This window comes from Sorex fumeus, unplaced genomic scaffold, assembly GCF_029834395.1.
Source record: "Sorex fumeus unplaced genomic scaffold, SorFum_2.1 ptg000128l, whole genome shotgun sequence".
NCBI lineage: Eukaryota > Metazoa > Chordata > Mammalia > Eulipotyphla > Soricidae > Sorex > Sorex fumeus.
Genome location: NW_026606185.1, coordinates 47263520 through 47278475, shown reverse-complemented (window position 1 = coordinate 47278475; position 14956 = coordinate 47263520). Strand labels below are relative to the sequence as shown.

The 14956-nt window shown below is 48.2% G+C and overlaps 1 protein-coding gene across 1 annotated transcript in view; it reads right to left on the bottom strand.

Moving 5' to 3' along the window:
* Positions 1-14342, bottom strand: part of SETBP1 (SET binding protein 1) — a 361699-nt gene extending 347357 nt beyond the window's left edge. The window contains exon 1 of the mRNA XM_056138137.1: positions 14192-14342. The gene's annotated coding sequence lies outside the window, so the exon portion shown is untranslated. The remainder of the gene's footprint in view (positions 1-14191) is intronic.
* Between the last annotated feature and the right edge of the window lie 614 nt (positions 14343-14956).

Here is a 14956-nt window from a genome sequence, read left to right as displayed (position 1 = left end):
GCTACAGACTATCTCCTAGCCTTTGAAGGAACAGATGAGAACATGGAGTTGGTCTGGTTTTGTTTCTTTGGTAGCAATGGTTTGATAACTAAAGACTTTCTCATTGTACTTGTATTCACTCTTTTTCTTCAAGGTCCCACTATGCTACTTGCTTTTACAGAAGACCTACCTGTCTTTGTCCCTGTGTTACTATCCTTAAGAAATTCAGGGAGGACCTCCACTTTGACCCCCAAAGCTGAAGAGAAATGAAGCCACGAGTGCTTGTCTGCAGCAGCCCAGGACTCAGGAGTACAGGGAGCCTCAACAAGCTTCTGGCCCAGGAATTCCTCAGCCCAGCAGAATACATAGCCTGTCACTCCTGCTTTTACTCTAGCAAGTGTTTACCGAAGTGTTACATGTCTTCCATATGATTTGGCAGGCTATTGGAAAGTGGGAGGTGTTGGGAAGGAGTCAGAGGCCTCTCAATAAGTTTTTCGTGTAAATCAATGGCAAGTGTTTCTTCACACTTTACCATTTCATCATCATCATCACTGTCATCCTGTTGATCATCGAATTACTCGAGCAGGCACCAGTAACGTTTCTTTCAGGGTGAGGGGAATGAGACCTGTTGCCATTACTGTATTTGGCATATCAAATACGCCATGGGGAGCTTGCCAGGCTCTGCCTGTGTAGGCAGGATATTCTCAGTACCTTGCCAGGTTCTCCAAAAGGCATATATTTATATATTTTTCTCTATTATTTGTTGCTACTGTCTGAACCCCAGTGGGTAGGAAGTGTTTTATAATGTGTCATGTGGCCGCAAGGTCCTGAAAGTGGCCTGGAGCATGGTGGTGGTTGGGTAGTGGAGGTCAGCTGCAGGGGCTGGGTCCCTTGGGGCGGGAAGGGCTCTCACCCGCCCCACAGCCTGGCGCGGCGCGGAGTCCTGCTTTACCGTTTGGGCTCAGGAAAGTTTTCAAAGGCAATTTCTGCAATTAGATAGCTAGGAAACCTGTATTCTGACTGTGGGAATGACAAAATGCATGGATCTTTCACCCTTTCTTTTTCCAGCAATACAATGAGCCTTTTGGAGCAGTTGATTAAACACTCCTTCTAGTTTGGCGAATTCCTTTCAAGTATTGCTCTGAATACTTTTTCTCTTGATTTCGGATTCTCCTCTCTATTCCCCACTTCTTTGATCTGCGTTCACTGTTTTTATTTTGCCTCTTTCCATGTGGGAGAACATACTTCACCTCGCCTATACAATTTAACCCTCTTTTCCTGGCCTGTCTTAGCTTCCCTGCAGATACGTAACTCTGTTGTTCCCAACCGGACCCTCACAATCTGTCTTATCCTCATTCCTCCCCATCAGCTGATTCTGATGCCTTTTCATCTCAGCATGCACCCGCCTTGTTCTCTCAGCTCCTATACTAACAGGATCATGCTTCTTCCTATGGCAGAAGAAGTCTGGCTTTTTAAATTATTTATTTTGTTGTTGTGGTATATAATTATCGTCTTACTAGATCCTTTTACCTTGGCTAGTTTTCTTCCCTAAGGTTTCACACTGACTTCTTTGTCTTTTCTCAGGTCCTTCAGAGCAGTGGGTCATACAGAGGAACCCACCTCACACTGCTAGGAAAGCTCTCAGAGATACAGTCACCCTAAACGAACAGTAATAGTGTTGAAGCCCTCCCCGGTGAGCTCCCGAGAGCCCTCTGCCCCCAACAGTCTCTTTCCAATACCACATGCAAGTGTCAAAACTGAGGCTTAAAAATTAGTTTGAGGGGCTGGAGCGATAGCACAGTGGGTAGGGCGTTTGCCTTGCACGCAGCCAACATGGCCGGCACAGGTTCGATTCCCAGCACCCCATATGGTCCCCTGAGCACCGCCAGGAGCAATTCCTGAGTGCAGGAGCCAGGAGTAACCCCTGAGCATCGCTGGGTGTGACCCAAAAAGCAAAAAAAAAAAATCAGTTTGAGTAGGAGTTTTGATGCCATATAAACCAGTAGTTTATAAATGAGAACTTTACAAAAAACTGGAGAACAGGATGGTGCATGTGAACTCCTAGAACACCCCTGAGAATCGACACTGACCTACTATTATTTTGCTGGACAGAGCGAATCCTGCAAGTCTTTGAAACTGAACAGCTAGAATACACAATAGGCACTTTACAAAGACTCTCTGCATCTGCCTCAGAAGTGTACTCAAGAAAAATCTCTGCCCGGAAGGCAACACCCCATGTCCCTTCTCCCAAATCTCCCACCTTGTGTCAATGCCATTTGTTTCCTGAGCACTGGGGACAAAGAGAACATGTGTGACATCAAGGAGGAGTAATCTTTCGTTGTGTTAATATGCCCACACAGGAGATCAGATGGCAGTCTATTTTCATAATTAATAGAACCAGGGGTTTCTTTATCCCTGCCCCAGTTTTATTGAGATAGAATTGACGTATATCACTGCTCAAGTTAAAACTATACATACAGGGGGCTGGAGTAATAGCATAGCAGGCAGGGCATTTGCCTTGCACGCGGCCAACCTGGGTTCGATTTCCAGCATCCCATATGGTCCCCCAAACATGGCCAGGAGTAATTCCTGAGTACATGAACCAGGAGTAACCCCTGTGCATCACTGGGTGTGACCCAAAAAAGAAAAAAATATATATGTATATGCAGATTTTGATCCTTGGCATCCCATATAGTCCCCTGAGCACTGCCAGGAGTCATCCCTGAGCACAGAGCCTGGAGAAACCCCTGAGCATGGTTGGGTGTGGCCCCAAAACAAAAACAAAAATATACACATAAAATAAACAGTGTCTGTACAGAACCAGGGTTTGACATATATCGTTGAAACGATGACCACAGAAGACTTCAGTAGCATCTATTATCTCTTCTAGATGGAAATAAAAATGTTTTCTTCCTTTTGATAAAAACTTTTAAGACTCACTCTCAACAACTTGTATGTATGTCATACAATAGTATAATCTAATCTCATGCTGGAAATGACATTCCTACTACATAAAAAGAGACTTTCAGTTTCTGATCTCAAGAGGTAAATGTATAAAAATATGACTAACTGAGCACTGGCTACAAATAGGTTAGTCTTCTTTGTAAGCTAATTGGCTTACAATCCCTTCTCAGATTCTGATCTGATTTATGTCTGGTGGTTTATGTCTTCTAACAGTTATGTGGAGTCAGAAGTGGCTTATTCCATGACTTGGGGGACATGTGCCTAGCAGAATACTCTTCCTAACCCCTAGAATTAATGACTCTTCTTCATCCAAACTCTTCAAATGGGACATTCCTGAGTTCCCCAAACCAGGCCACAACTTCCACCCTGTTTTGCCCTTGATTGCATCACCTTTGCACTTACTATATTTTATAATGAAATATATGTTGCACTTGCACTTATTATGTTTTGCAACAAAACACTTTCCTGATTTCAACTTTTCCTTCCCCCCTAAATGGCAAGATGATAGAAGCTTAGTCAGTTTGGTTTACCCTGGACCCTTGAAACTCCAATCTGCAGATACTTAAGCAACACTCCAAAGTATTCACTAAGCAAATACTGAATGTAAGACAGTGTCAAAAGCCAGACAGGTGCCATTTTATTCAGGAGTTCATGACTCTACAGAATTTTTCTCTCCTTTCAGCTACAGAAACATCTAGCATCAGTGTTCCATAAACATTGATGAAATGATCAGATGCCCAGCCCTTAGCTACCTGTCAATCTGTCAGGGCAAAAGAAATTTGGTACCACAATTCTCTGATCCTGCTAATACACCAATGGTCCAGAGTCAACAGTGAAGTTCACACTTGTGACTTTTTTAATTTTGAATTCGCTCTATGGTATCTCCCTGATCACAGTCCACCTTCTCCAATCTGTACTCAGCACTATATCCACTGAACACTTCCTAAACTGCAGCATTACCAAGTTCACTCATTAGCAGTATTTCATTTGATTCCCTGCTACTCTGGCCAGCCTGTCTTTACTACACTCTCCATTTAGTTGGCTCTCAGTAATCCTTCAAGATTTGAGTCATTTCATTTTTCTCATGAAAACTGTCAGAACCTTTCTTGCTCCTATTCTCCTCACAATCTTACCCCAAAAAGTCAATTCTACATGCACAGTAGCATCTTAGATGTGGTGGCACTGTAATTAATAATTGTGGTCACAGTTCCTGTCCAAACAGAGCAGTAGAGATATCCACATAGGAAAGGAAATGATCACATTTAACTTGCATCTAATATACAACAGATACTTTAAGTTATAAACTGGTTAAACGGGAAATGTGCCCACTTTGCAGAGAAGAATCCAAAGTTGAGAAACTGAAATCACACAGAGTGTTCTGACCCAAATGCCATTTGCATCTTATTAAACCAAATGTTACCAAGTCTTTAAATAGCCATGATTAATAGTCATTAAAATGCTGGTCCTTCACCGGGCTATTTGTTAAATTGGGGGAAAAAATGAAATACTTACCTTGAAGGCAAAAGACCTAAACTTAAAAAAAAACACTAAAAATAAATCCCATGGCTTTCTTCCAAGACTCTCCCACTACCTATTCCATCTGAATTCAAACCCTTTGACTTCTGAACCATCTGCAATTGCTTTGCTCACAGTCATTTGAACAGAAAGTGTGATCTTGGGGGCCCAAGCAATAGTACAGGAGGTAGGGCATTTGCCTTGCATGCGGCCGACCCGGTTCAATCCCCGGCATCCCATATGGTCCCCCAAGCACCACCAGGAGTAATTCCCGAGTGAAAAGCCAGGAGTAAACTCCTGAGCATCACTGGGTGTGATCCAAAAAGAAAAAAAAAAAGAAAGAAAGTGTGATCTGACAGGTATCTGGGTTTCTGCTACAGAAGAGATACTAGGCATATAGAGAGTAAACAAATAGTAGATCTATCTCCCTTTCTTAACCATATTTCTCCTTCAGCTGTCATAACTGTCATTTTAAATGCTGCACTGTCATTGAAATTTACCTGTGTTTCTCCAATCACATGTAAAAATTCCTCAAAGGTAAGAACTGTATCACAGAGTTTTTTGTCTCCAGAAAGGCTGATCGCTACCCCAAATGCCTGTGTAATTTGCTTTTACTCTAAACATAACCAAGTCTGTCCTATCAGTCAGCACTCAGCCTAAATCCCCACCTATCCCTTGAAGCTTTCTCCACTCTGTCCAGCCTCCAGAGGTGCTGTGTTTCACAGAAACTCGGTTATTTGGCCCTAGGTGACTATGCACTGTTGTTCCTCTACCAGTTTCTTAGGAAGTTCTTAGGAAGTTTTCCTCTGCACTAAGGGCAAATGAAATGTCCTCTTCATTTGTTGGGGTCTCCACTGTATCCATCAGGATCTGTGACACACTCACGCACCAATGAACAAACTAAGTGTTCTGAATAATAGGACTGAAAACTTGATGAAGATCCTGGCCAGCTCAAATAACTCCAACTTAAAGGGCATGGAATTCTCAACTCCCACCTCTCCCATTCAAAACACTTCAGACTTTCAAGAAGTCTACTATGAGGGCTTGTTTGGGCTTGTTTCTAAGTATCAGCCAACTTGATCTGTATCATCAGGTGGCTGTGCCCCTAAGAGTACAACACATAATCATGATGACCATTCATGTCCTGTGGCAATGCCCAAACACACATTTTAACCTTATCCCACCTCTGCTTGTGTGCCAGAGCTATTCTAGCTACCAAGATTGTTCACTTCTTTCAGTTCTACCACTTAAACCCAAAACCATATCCTCCTTGAAGCCATCTTTGATTACTACCTTGCCCTAATCACACAAATTGCATAATTCTAATTGGACTGGGTTCTCACTTAGGCTGCTGCTACTGTTTTCCACATGAGTTGTGCATATCTATTCCCATAGAATGTCCACTCTTCTTTTATTTTTAATTTTTTTAATTTATTTTTTGCTTTTTGGGTCACACCATAGATGCACAGGGGTTACCCCTGGATCATGCATTCAGGAATTACTTCTGGCGGTGCTCAGGGGACCAAATGGGATGCTGGGAATCAAACCCAGGTCGATCACTCCAGCCTTGAATGTCCACTCTTCTAGGGCAAAAGACACATCTCATACTAGACCTTTCCACCCAACAGCACCAGGATCAGTGGTTCCTATAAGCTGCAAAGCTAATACTGTAATAAATTATTTGTCCATCTTAAAAACCAATTGCAATCAAGTTCAAGAGTACATCATAATGAGCGGGAAGGTTCACAAAGTTTTAACATCAAGTTGTTCTTTTAGTTAACATTAATATAAATGATTTTGGGGGGAAAGCTGGGTCACACACAACAGAGCTCAGGTATCACTCATGATGATGTCCAGGGGACCATATGCAGTGCTGTGGATATGCAATCAAGCACCATAATCCCTCTACTATCAGCCCTATTATCAATACTTTATTGAGAAATTGAAGCTCTCACTGCTCAAGTAACAATATATAACAGTGACCAATAACTACAGGACACTGGCCATCCAGTTTGCATTGTTCTGTTATAATCAAAAAGGTGCCCCAATTGCTTCTGGTGAGCATTCTCAGAGCATACCAGCTCCACCAAATTCAGCTTCACCAGTTGCCAGTTCTCTTCTAGCCCAAATTCAATCCCCAAGCAACTTCTTCCTACTGGTAGAACTGCAAAGTCTTGGCCACTAAAATCATGAAAATCTTGATTTTCACCCAGCTCCACAAAAAAGGCTGCACTTGTTCTTTCTTCTCTAGCCTCAATCCTTCTCTTAAGTCTCAGGATCAACTAATCACAGCATCCCTCTTCCTAAATAACCAACCACTATGTTCTGCTAGAAATCTCACATGTCTCTCTGATGAAACCCAACCTTCCTGATCCCACCATATCATACCAGACCCTTGTTTCAACCTGTGAGTCAATTCCTTTTGATCTCCAAATTCATGTGAGCCACGTGGCAAGCTGTAATTGAACACAGGACTTGGCTGGTAGGCTCTGTGGTAGAAGCAAGAGAAGCCCAGGAGCACAGGAATGGCCCCAGCTTTATGCCCAATTGAATCAGTTCAAGGAAACTGCACTCTATCCCCTAGATCCAAGATTTCCCTAAAATAAGCTCACCAGAAGTCCCAGAACCCTAGTGCGCACAGAAGAAAACACTAAGTTCCGACAGAGGACATGCTCTTGATTTTCAAACTATTTTGAACCCATCTCCTTAACTCAATTCAGGTACTTCATAGGGGCAAGGGGACTTCTTAAACAAGGAAACAAGGAGTAGAAAGTTCACCCTGTTCTTCCTCTATAACAATGTTTTGGAATATTCTTCACACCTAGATTATCAGTCCCACCCCATTCTCCCTTCCTGTTCCCCAGGCTGGCTCTCAGTTTTCAAATGGGGTCTGCTCCCAATCCTATTTCCCTTTCTACAACTCTTTCAAACATAGCCAAGATTTAACCAAGGACACAAATCCTCATCTGGATGGTGTCCGGGTACCAGTGAAGAGGGCTGAGGAGTTTCAAGCCTAAGGGAACCTGACAGGTGTGTCTCCAGAGACTAATGTAAATAAAGTAAAAACAAAATGTTCCTTTGGGGGAAAAAAAAAGCCTGACAAATTCCTGACACCACCACCCCCTGTCTCCCCCAAATCCATCTGCATACAGAATTTCCAAAGGCATCTTCTCTGGGGGCTCTCCATCCTCCTTCACTTTCCCTTGGCTCAGGACTATGCAACCTGTCCCATGTGTGAACAGGCGGCCAGCCCAGCTGCAGCAGTTTAACTCCCAGGTCTCTCTTCCTGGAACCTTCTATTGAGTCTGTTTCTCTGGCTCTGCCCTCCTGGCTGCAGTGGCCATGCTCAGTCACTCAAGGTGCTGGGAAGTGCTTGACTTGACAAAGCAGGCTGCTGTCTGAAGAGCCAAAATGAATGTGGAAGACCAAAAAGGCAAGTGGAATTTTCAGCCCAAGTCCAGAGCGGTGCTTGTGCTAGCGTGGCCCTAACTGGGAATGAATGAAGAAACTGGTGACTGACTGGCCACCAGGGTGGAACCTCGTGAAGTCTTTGGCTCTGAGGAAGCAAGACTGAGTGGGGAATTGCTCGTTAACATCAGTGGTTCGGACCCCTTCTGTCAGGGAGGACCTCGTCATGTGGCATCGGGCTGCAGAGCTTGGCTTTACCTTGAGCAGTCATCCGCCACATTCGCTCTCCCTAAAGCAGTTCTGCCACCGAACAATCACTCATCTGCCCGAGCAAGGCACAGCGAGTCCAACACAGCCTCTCTCGCAAGGCTTTGTGGTCTGGGGAGGTGATGGCAGCAGCAAAGCTGATGAGCCTATGGCCTGGCCGTGCGTGAGAGCAGAGGAGGGCAGGAGGACTGGTCAGATGACCTCAGAGCGAGACACTCTGGCTTGAGGGGAGCAATCAGGCCCCCTACCCAAAAGGTGGAGGCACTCTTAGCTAAGCAGGCTGGGCTGCAGTTGAGTGCCCAGGTTACAGCGGCCTGCCCATGCTACAGAAAAGGGGACTCAAGCAAGAGAGGTGTTGAGGCAGGAAACACAAAGTAGGATGCAAAATAGCGCCCAAGAGGCAGGGAGCAAAGGGATGGTGAGACGCTCCCTGATTCCTGAGAACTTACAAGGTTTGCTGAGAGAGGGGCACCCTTACCACCTCTTCTGCCGAGAGAGGCTAAAACTTCTGTCCTGAATGTCACTACTGAGTTTCTGTGGCTCTGTGACAATTGTTTGCCCTTCCCCCACCCCTCCCACCCCCCACTCTGCACTCTCAACCCACAGTGTCCCCTCTTTGTGTGTCTCTATGTTCTGCTCTGTCTTTCTTAACTCAAAAGACACCCACGCAGCCTTCGGCAGAGAATGAATCCAACTAAACACAATCTGAGATGTTGAGTCTCAGATCTACAAGGCAGCGTTGGCATTCAATCATTCAAGTGATTTTACATATAGATATAGACATAAGCACCCGTATTTAATGTATGAAATAGCTTGTATTTTAATGTGTCAAATAACATATCGGCAAGCGTACATAGTTTATCAGAAGTGGACTCAATTGCAGACAGCAGACGTGAAAGTTCCGAAACCCAAGGGGCCCCTAGAGATTTTCAGAGGGAATAACCCCAGGCACGAATGTCCTCTGAGTTCCATGACCGAAATTAGCTGGCATCACTGAAGCCCTGCTATGAAGGCCGGGTAAGCATTTTATCTCTCTCTCACTGATTAGGTCACTGAGGCTCAAAGGTTAAACAAAGTCCTGGGGGTGGGGCGGGGGGGGGGGGGGAGGGGGAGGGGTTGAAGAAGTGAGGGCAGGATCCAAAGCAGATGGTGTCCCTTCAGGTGTGGAGCATGTCACACTGTTTAGCACAGCTTCTGGCCCCAGATCTAAGCCCAGGTTGGCCACCAACTTGGGTCACTTTAGGTCTCAGTGTATCAACTGCCTGAGTTCTTTCTGAGTGAGGATAAGATGTTATCTGGCCTCCAGGCTCAGGAGACAGTGAAGAGGGCAGAGATGGGTGGATTTCAACAGAAAGAAGTGCTATGGAGATGAAAAGAAGTCTTTTTTGGTGGGAAAAGGTAAGTGAGGGCAGGGAAACATTTTTCCCAAAGTTCTGCACCCTCTCTACCCTTTATACCTCTGTCACCCTAGGAAAGGCAGAAGTAGACTCTGCCTGCTGGGCTTCCATCCTCAGTGCATGGGGCAGGGGGACCCTCTTTGCTCCCGAGGGATCCTGTGAACTCAGGGCTGTTCACCATCTCCTCCAGAGCCTGCCATCCTGCTTTCTGCACTGCACAGGGAGTCAACAGGTGCTAAGGCATTCAACTGGAAACAGTTCCTGTGCCTTCACAGGGGAGACTCTAAGGTGGTCCTAAAATCCATTGCATCAGAAACCTGCTCGGTCAAACCCAGAAAACCTCCAGATGAGACCTGTAAAGGCCACTAACTGGAACACCTAAGGTCTCGTGTTCCCTGCAAAACATCATATGACCCTAACTTGTTGTGTTGATGGTTGCATCTGAAGGTAAACAGAAGGCCAAGTGAACATGGAAACGGACACGCACCAGCCAGGCAGGGATGAGGTAGGGATCTCTCCTCTGTGTTCATGAAGTTCTGCATGCAAGGCCATCCCACTCTGGGGTCCTTAACCAAGCATTTCACTGATCAGAGTGCCTGACCCCCTCATGAAGGTTTGTGAAAGATGGGAGTTGCCTTTAGAAAACCATGAGGTGGGGGGGAGGGGCGGGGTAATATCACCAACCTATGGTACTGGAGAGGACGGCAGTGCTCCTGACTTATCCTAACCCAAAATATTTGGGGGGAAAGCAGCAGAGTTTCTAATATAGGACACAATAGGAATGGACTATTCTGTTCCTTTCTTACCATGAACCCTGAGATCGAGCACAATTCGGGTGGCAAGGACCCCACTTGGCTCCTTTTTTTTTCTTGCAGTCCTTGTTGTTTTCCCCTCGCTGGGGAGGTCAAGGCCCCCTCCCCCTCCCTGAGAACTCATCCTGCACAGTGAGTCCCCGAGCAAACTCAATAACATCATCCTGCTTTTGAAGGTGCTGCAACTCTTGCCAAGGCTCATGTATTCAAAACAATTTACCCTATTCTCTGGCAGAAGCAGAACTGAAGCAACTTGAAATGCCATCAGAAAAAAAAATTATTTATTTCCCATTCCTGAGCAGCAGCGAAAACAAGGTCTCATTGGCTGGAACCGCCCTCAATAGCTTTCTGGTTTCAATTAAAACTTCAAGTCTCCAAGGGGAAATTGGGGATTCTGGGAGGCTGTGGCCCAAGCAAGTTCCAGTGTCTCTGCAAGAACCCACAAAGACTGTCTCATTCATCTCGACACTTCTCTTCGTTCTCCTTCTGTACCTTATAGAGATAGTTTAGGCAGAAATTCAAGTACAACCAAAAACTAAAAATAAAGACCATGTTGAAAGGGCTGTCTTTTCCTAGACAGACATGTTTGTGCCAGAAAAATATGGATTCGCCCCCCCTAAAGGTCAAGATAGGAGCAGAATCAGATTCGGGATTCCAAGAGAAAGTACCTACCTATTCGCTTCTTCCTCACCCAACCCTAACTCCTGAGAACCCCCAGGACAACCATTTCAGCTCACTTCTGCACTGTGTTCTCCCCAGTCCAAACACCTCCTGTAGGTCAGGTGACTCAGGTTCCCAATGCACAGGATTCATGCAATTAAATAAGCAGAAGACCTCATGGCACCGAGGGCAGTGAGGATTCATCAGGGAACCCTCTGGGCTTCCCCTCTGTGAAGCCCGGGCCGACACTGCCAACCCGGCCTGCCTATAGAACATTCTGCTGGTAACATGCAAAGGATCGGATTTCAAACCTTCGCTTGCCTGGCCCATTCGTGAACATATAAGGCAGTTGATGTTTTCTCCCAAGCTAGCAGTGGCCCCCTTCCTAACTGACAGGCAGCCTCCCCGCCCCTCCTCCCTCTGCTCACTACAAGCTCTCCCCTCCCCCAGGCCCAGTTTGTTTATTCCAATGACACATCTATTTTGCCGGCTACGGGAGACAAGTCCGCTTCCCTGCGCTGGCTAGCTGGCCATGGGCTCACCGCCTCCTCCCCCACCCAGCTCAGGTTACTCCGGTGGCTAGCAGCTCCCAAGCCCAGCTCTAACACCAACTCCACTTCCCGAGTCCACTCCCAAGACTTATTTTTGCCCCCCTAACGGAGGAGGAGGAGCGCATGGGCAAGCCACTCAGGGTACCAACTCTATCTTTCCAAACCAAACCATCGTCCCAGTGTTTGTAAAAGAGAAGTGTTCAGCCATCCTCTACTGACCGATTCCTCTCTATTCTAACACCTTTTTTTTTCTAGTAGCAGGAAATGCAATTAGGTGCAGATGAAAAAAACAGCCTCTTCGAACCCTCTGCCAGGTCTGTGCCAAAGAGCTCAACCACTGGCCTGAAAGAATCCAGGGGGTGCTAGAAACCTCCTAGAGCAAGAGGGACAGGACACAGAAACCTGCAAAGGGAGACTGGCTACTTTTTTCCAAGTGCTACAAACTTTCTCCTCCCTCACACGCCGCCGGCTAGTTGGCTCCACCCCCGCCCCGCCCCCCCAGCCAGACAAAATCGAACTCGAGCGAGCAAAGGAAACTCGCCGAGACCTCCAGGTCTGGCCCCTGCGGCCGACTGCGCAGAAGGACATCCTTCCTGTCCACCGCCCTCTTTACTTGGCCCCACTGCGGCCCCGCCTCCCACGAGCAGCACACGCACGCACACACACACACACACACACACACACACACACACACACACACAGTTATGCAGATCCAGTTGGTTAAGGCACCTCCACACACCAGTGTAAACTACCAACTGAATTGCCAATTTTGCTGACAGCACTTTATAAAGCGAGGTGAGGGTGAGGGTGTGGGATGAGGGAGTTAAATGTACAGAAAAAGGAAGCCAGTACGACGAATAAAAGACTGAAAAGAGGAGAGAATAAAAAAAAAAGTCCAAAAAACGTCGAAGTAAAGAGGATAGAATTCCCAAACTTCAGGAAAAAAGGTGTGGGGGGGAGGGGGGGGATGTTTGGAAGTAGCTGCTTTTGTCGAATTCCGGAGTAAACTGTCCTCTGGGAGGAGAGTTTCTACAGGGATAAAGAGACACACAAATTGCCCTTTAAGCATTAGACGTCAACCATGAGATTATCGGGACAGTTTATTTGAAGCGGAAACAAATCGGAAATCCTTCCCTCAACAGTCCTTTCAGAGCGACACACAGGCTCGGAACCCACACAGACACACATAAAGAAGAAATGCAGCATTGGGGTGATAACAACACCCCTCCCCACATACAGCCTCATTCTCCTCCTGCCAACTGCACAACTTTCCGATCTCCAAAGAAAATATTTCCAGTTGGATCGGATTTCAGAATTGTTGTAAGCTGTGTGGGTCAGGAGGAGGAGGGGTAACTGCAGCCTGGGAGGGAGGAAGGTGGGGGGCTGCGAGACAGCATTTCGGCAGTTACTTCTTTTTCCAGAACCAGCATGCTCTACCGATCAGAAACTGCTATTACCCAACAATGCTTCCATCACAAACAGACGCCAGAAACAGCATCTCCGTTATCACCATCTTGCTGCTAAAAGATTGGCTCCGTCCAGTTTACCTGACTTCGTCTCGGTGGAACTTCTCAGACAGTATTTTAGTCAGAGAGATAATGGTTTGAAAGACAAAAACAATAAATCGATACTGAAGGGCTTCCTTTCCGGCGTGATTTCCCACTGGAAACCACCGAACAGTGGGGAAGCCTGTCGTTAATTCCCAAGCCCACTGCTACTCTAAGAAACACACACAATGCGTGCTTTCAAAAAAAAAAAATGGGGCATTCGTCTGCTTTTAAGGGAATTCCAGTCTTCCCAGAGTCCCAAAACCCAGAGAGCACGAGAAAGAGCCTCAGTTCCATTGATAGAGATTTTAAGAGCACGACACAGGCACACAGCAACCTTTGCCGGCTGGGTCACTAACTAACCCTGTTCTTTCTATTAACCGCACGTTAGATTCTGATGCATCGCCCCCCCCGCCCCCACCCCCACCACCAAAAAAAAAAAAAAAAACCAAAGCAACTAGGTTACAATGTAGCTCTCTAGCTCCACTTAACCTGCAAGTTACAAAGAGAGGGGGAAAAAATATCCTGCCGCCTTCCCACCCCTTTCCCTCCCGCCTCCCGCTCCTGAGTCCACTCCAGCGACGCCAAACCCGCCGGCCCCGGCAGTGGGCCGCAGAACCCCGGGGAGGGTGCACAAGATTGGGGGTGGGGGGGCAGGGTAGGGGGATCCATTCAGGCGAAACTCAATAAGCTCCCGGCCCTGCACACCGCGACGCGTCCATCCCCGCCACCAGCAACGGGTCACTCCAATTGAGCTCCCATCGCCGCCCAGCCGCCGGCGGGCCGGGATCGCGCCCATCCCGGCAGCCTCGCCGGGACCACCATCCCGCCCCCCTCTCCGGCCCAGGATCCCCCCCGTTTCCCGCTCGGTGCAAAGTCAAAGCCCACCGGTACGGCGACGTTAACTTTTGCATGCAGGGCACAACACCCCCCCCCCGCCTTCCCCGCACACCACCTCCCACCCCACACCTCACCCCCAACCACCACGGCCGCCGCCACCACCACCACCACCGTCTCGGGGCGATGCGGGGCGCGAGGTTGGGGCGCCCCGGGGACTCCCCGGGCCGCGGTGGCCGCGCGCGTTGGCTCACCCATGTCCCGGCGACTCCGGCTCGGCTGGCGCCCGGCGCTCGCTCAGATCCCGGCTCCGCTCGCTCGCCGGAGCCCCCAAAGGTGCTGCTGCGGCAACTCCATGGCGCTGAGCATCTGTCAAACGGCGAGGTGCGGGGCTGGCCGGCCTCGCTCGGGGGTGGGGTGGGGGGGAGCGCCGGGGCCCCCCTGGGCGCGCGCGGGGGGCGGCGGCGAGCGGCGGGCGCCCCGGCCCGGCCCCGCGCTTCCCGCCCGGCGCGGCCGCCTCCGCCGCGCTGCCGATTTATGGAGAGAGATATCAAGGGGGAAAATGGCGTCTCCGGAGCCCGAGGAGTCCTGGAGTAATCACATTCACACACACACACGCGCGCACACACACACACACACACACACACGCCCGCCCGCACGCACACACACACACACACACACTCGCACACGGGCGCGCCGCGAGCCCGGCTAATTTTAGCAGGAGCCCAAAAAAAAAAAAATGATCTCTTCTCTCTCCGTGTCTCCGATCGGCGCTAAGGTTTTTTTTTTCCTCCTTTTCTTCCAAGGATGGATCGGAGCTTAGCAAAAAAAAAAAAAAAAAAAATTAAAAAAAAAGCCAAAGAAAATGTTGCCCGGCTCCGGCAGGAGGCGGCGCGCCGAGGAGCGCGCTGCCGTGGGGTCCCCGCGCTCGCTTAGTGCAGCCGCCGCCGCCGCCGCCGCCGCTCCATGGCCGCGCCCGCCCCGCGCCCCCGCCGCCGCCGCCGATGCCGCCGCCGCCG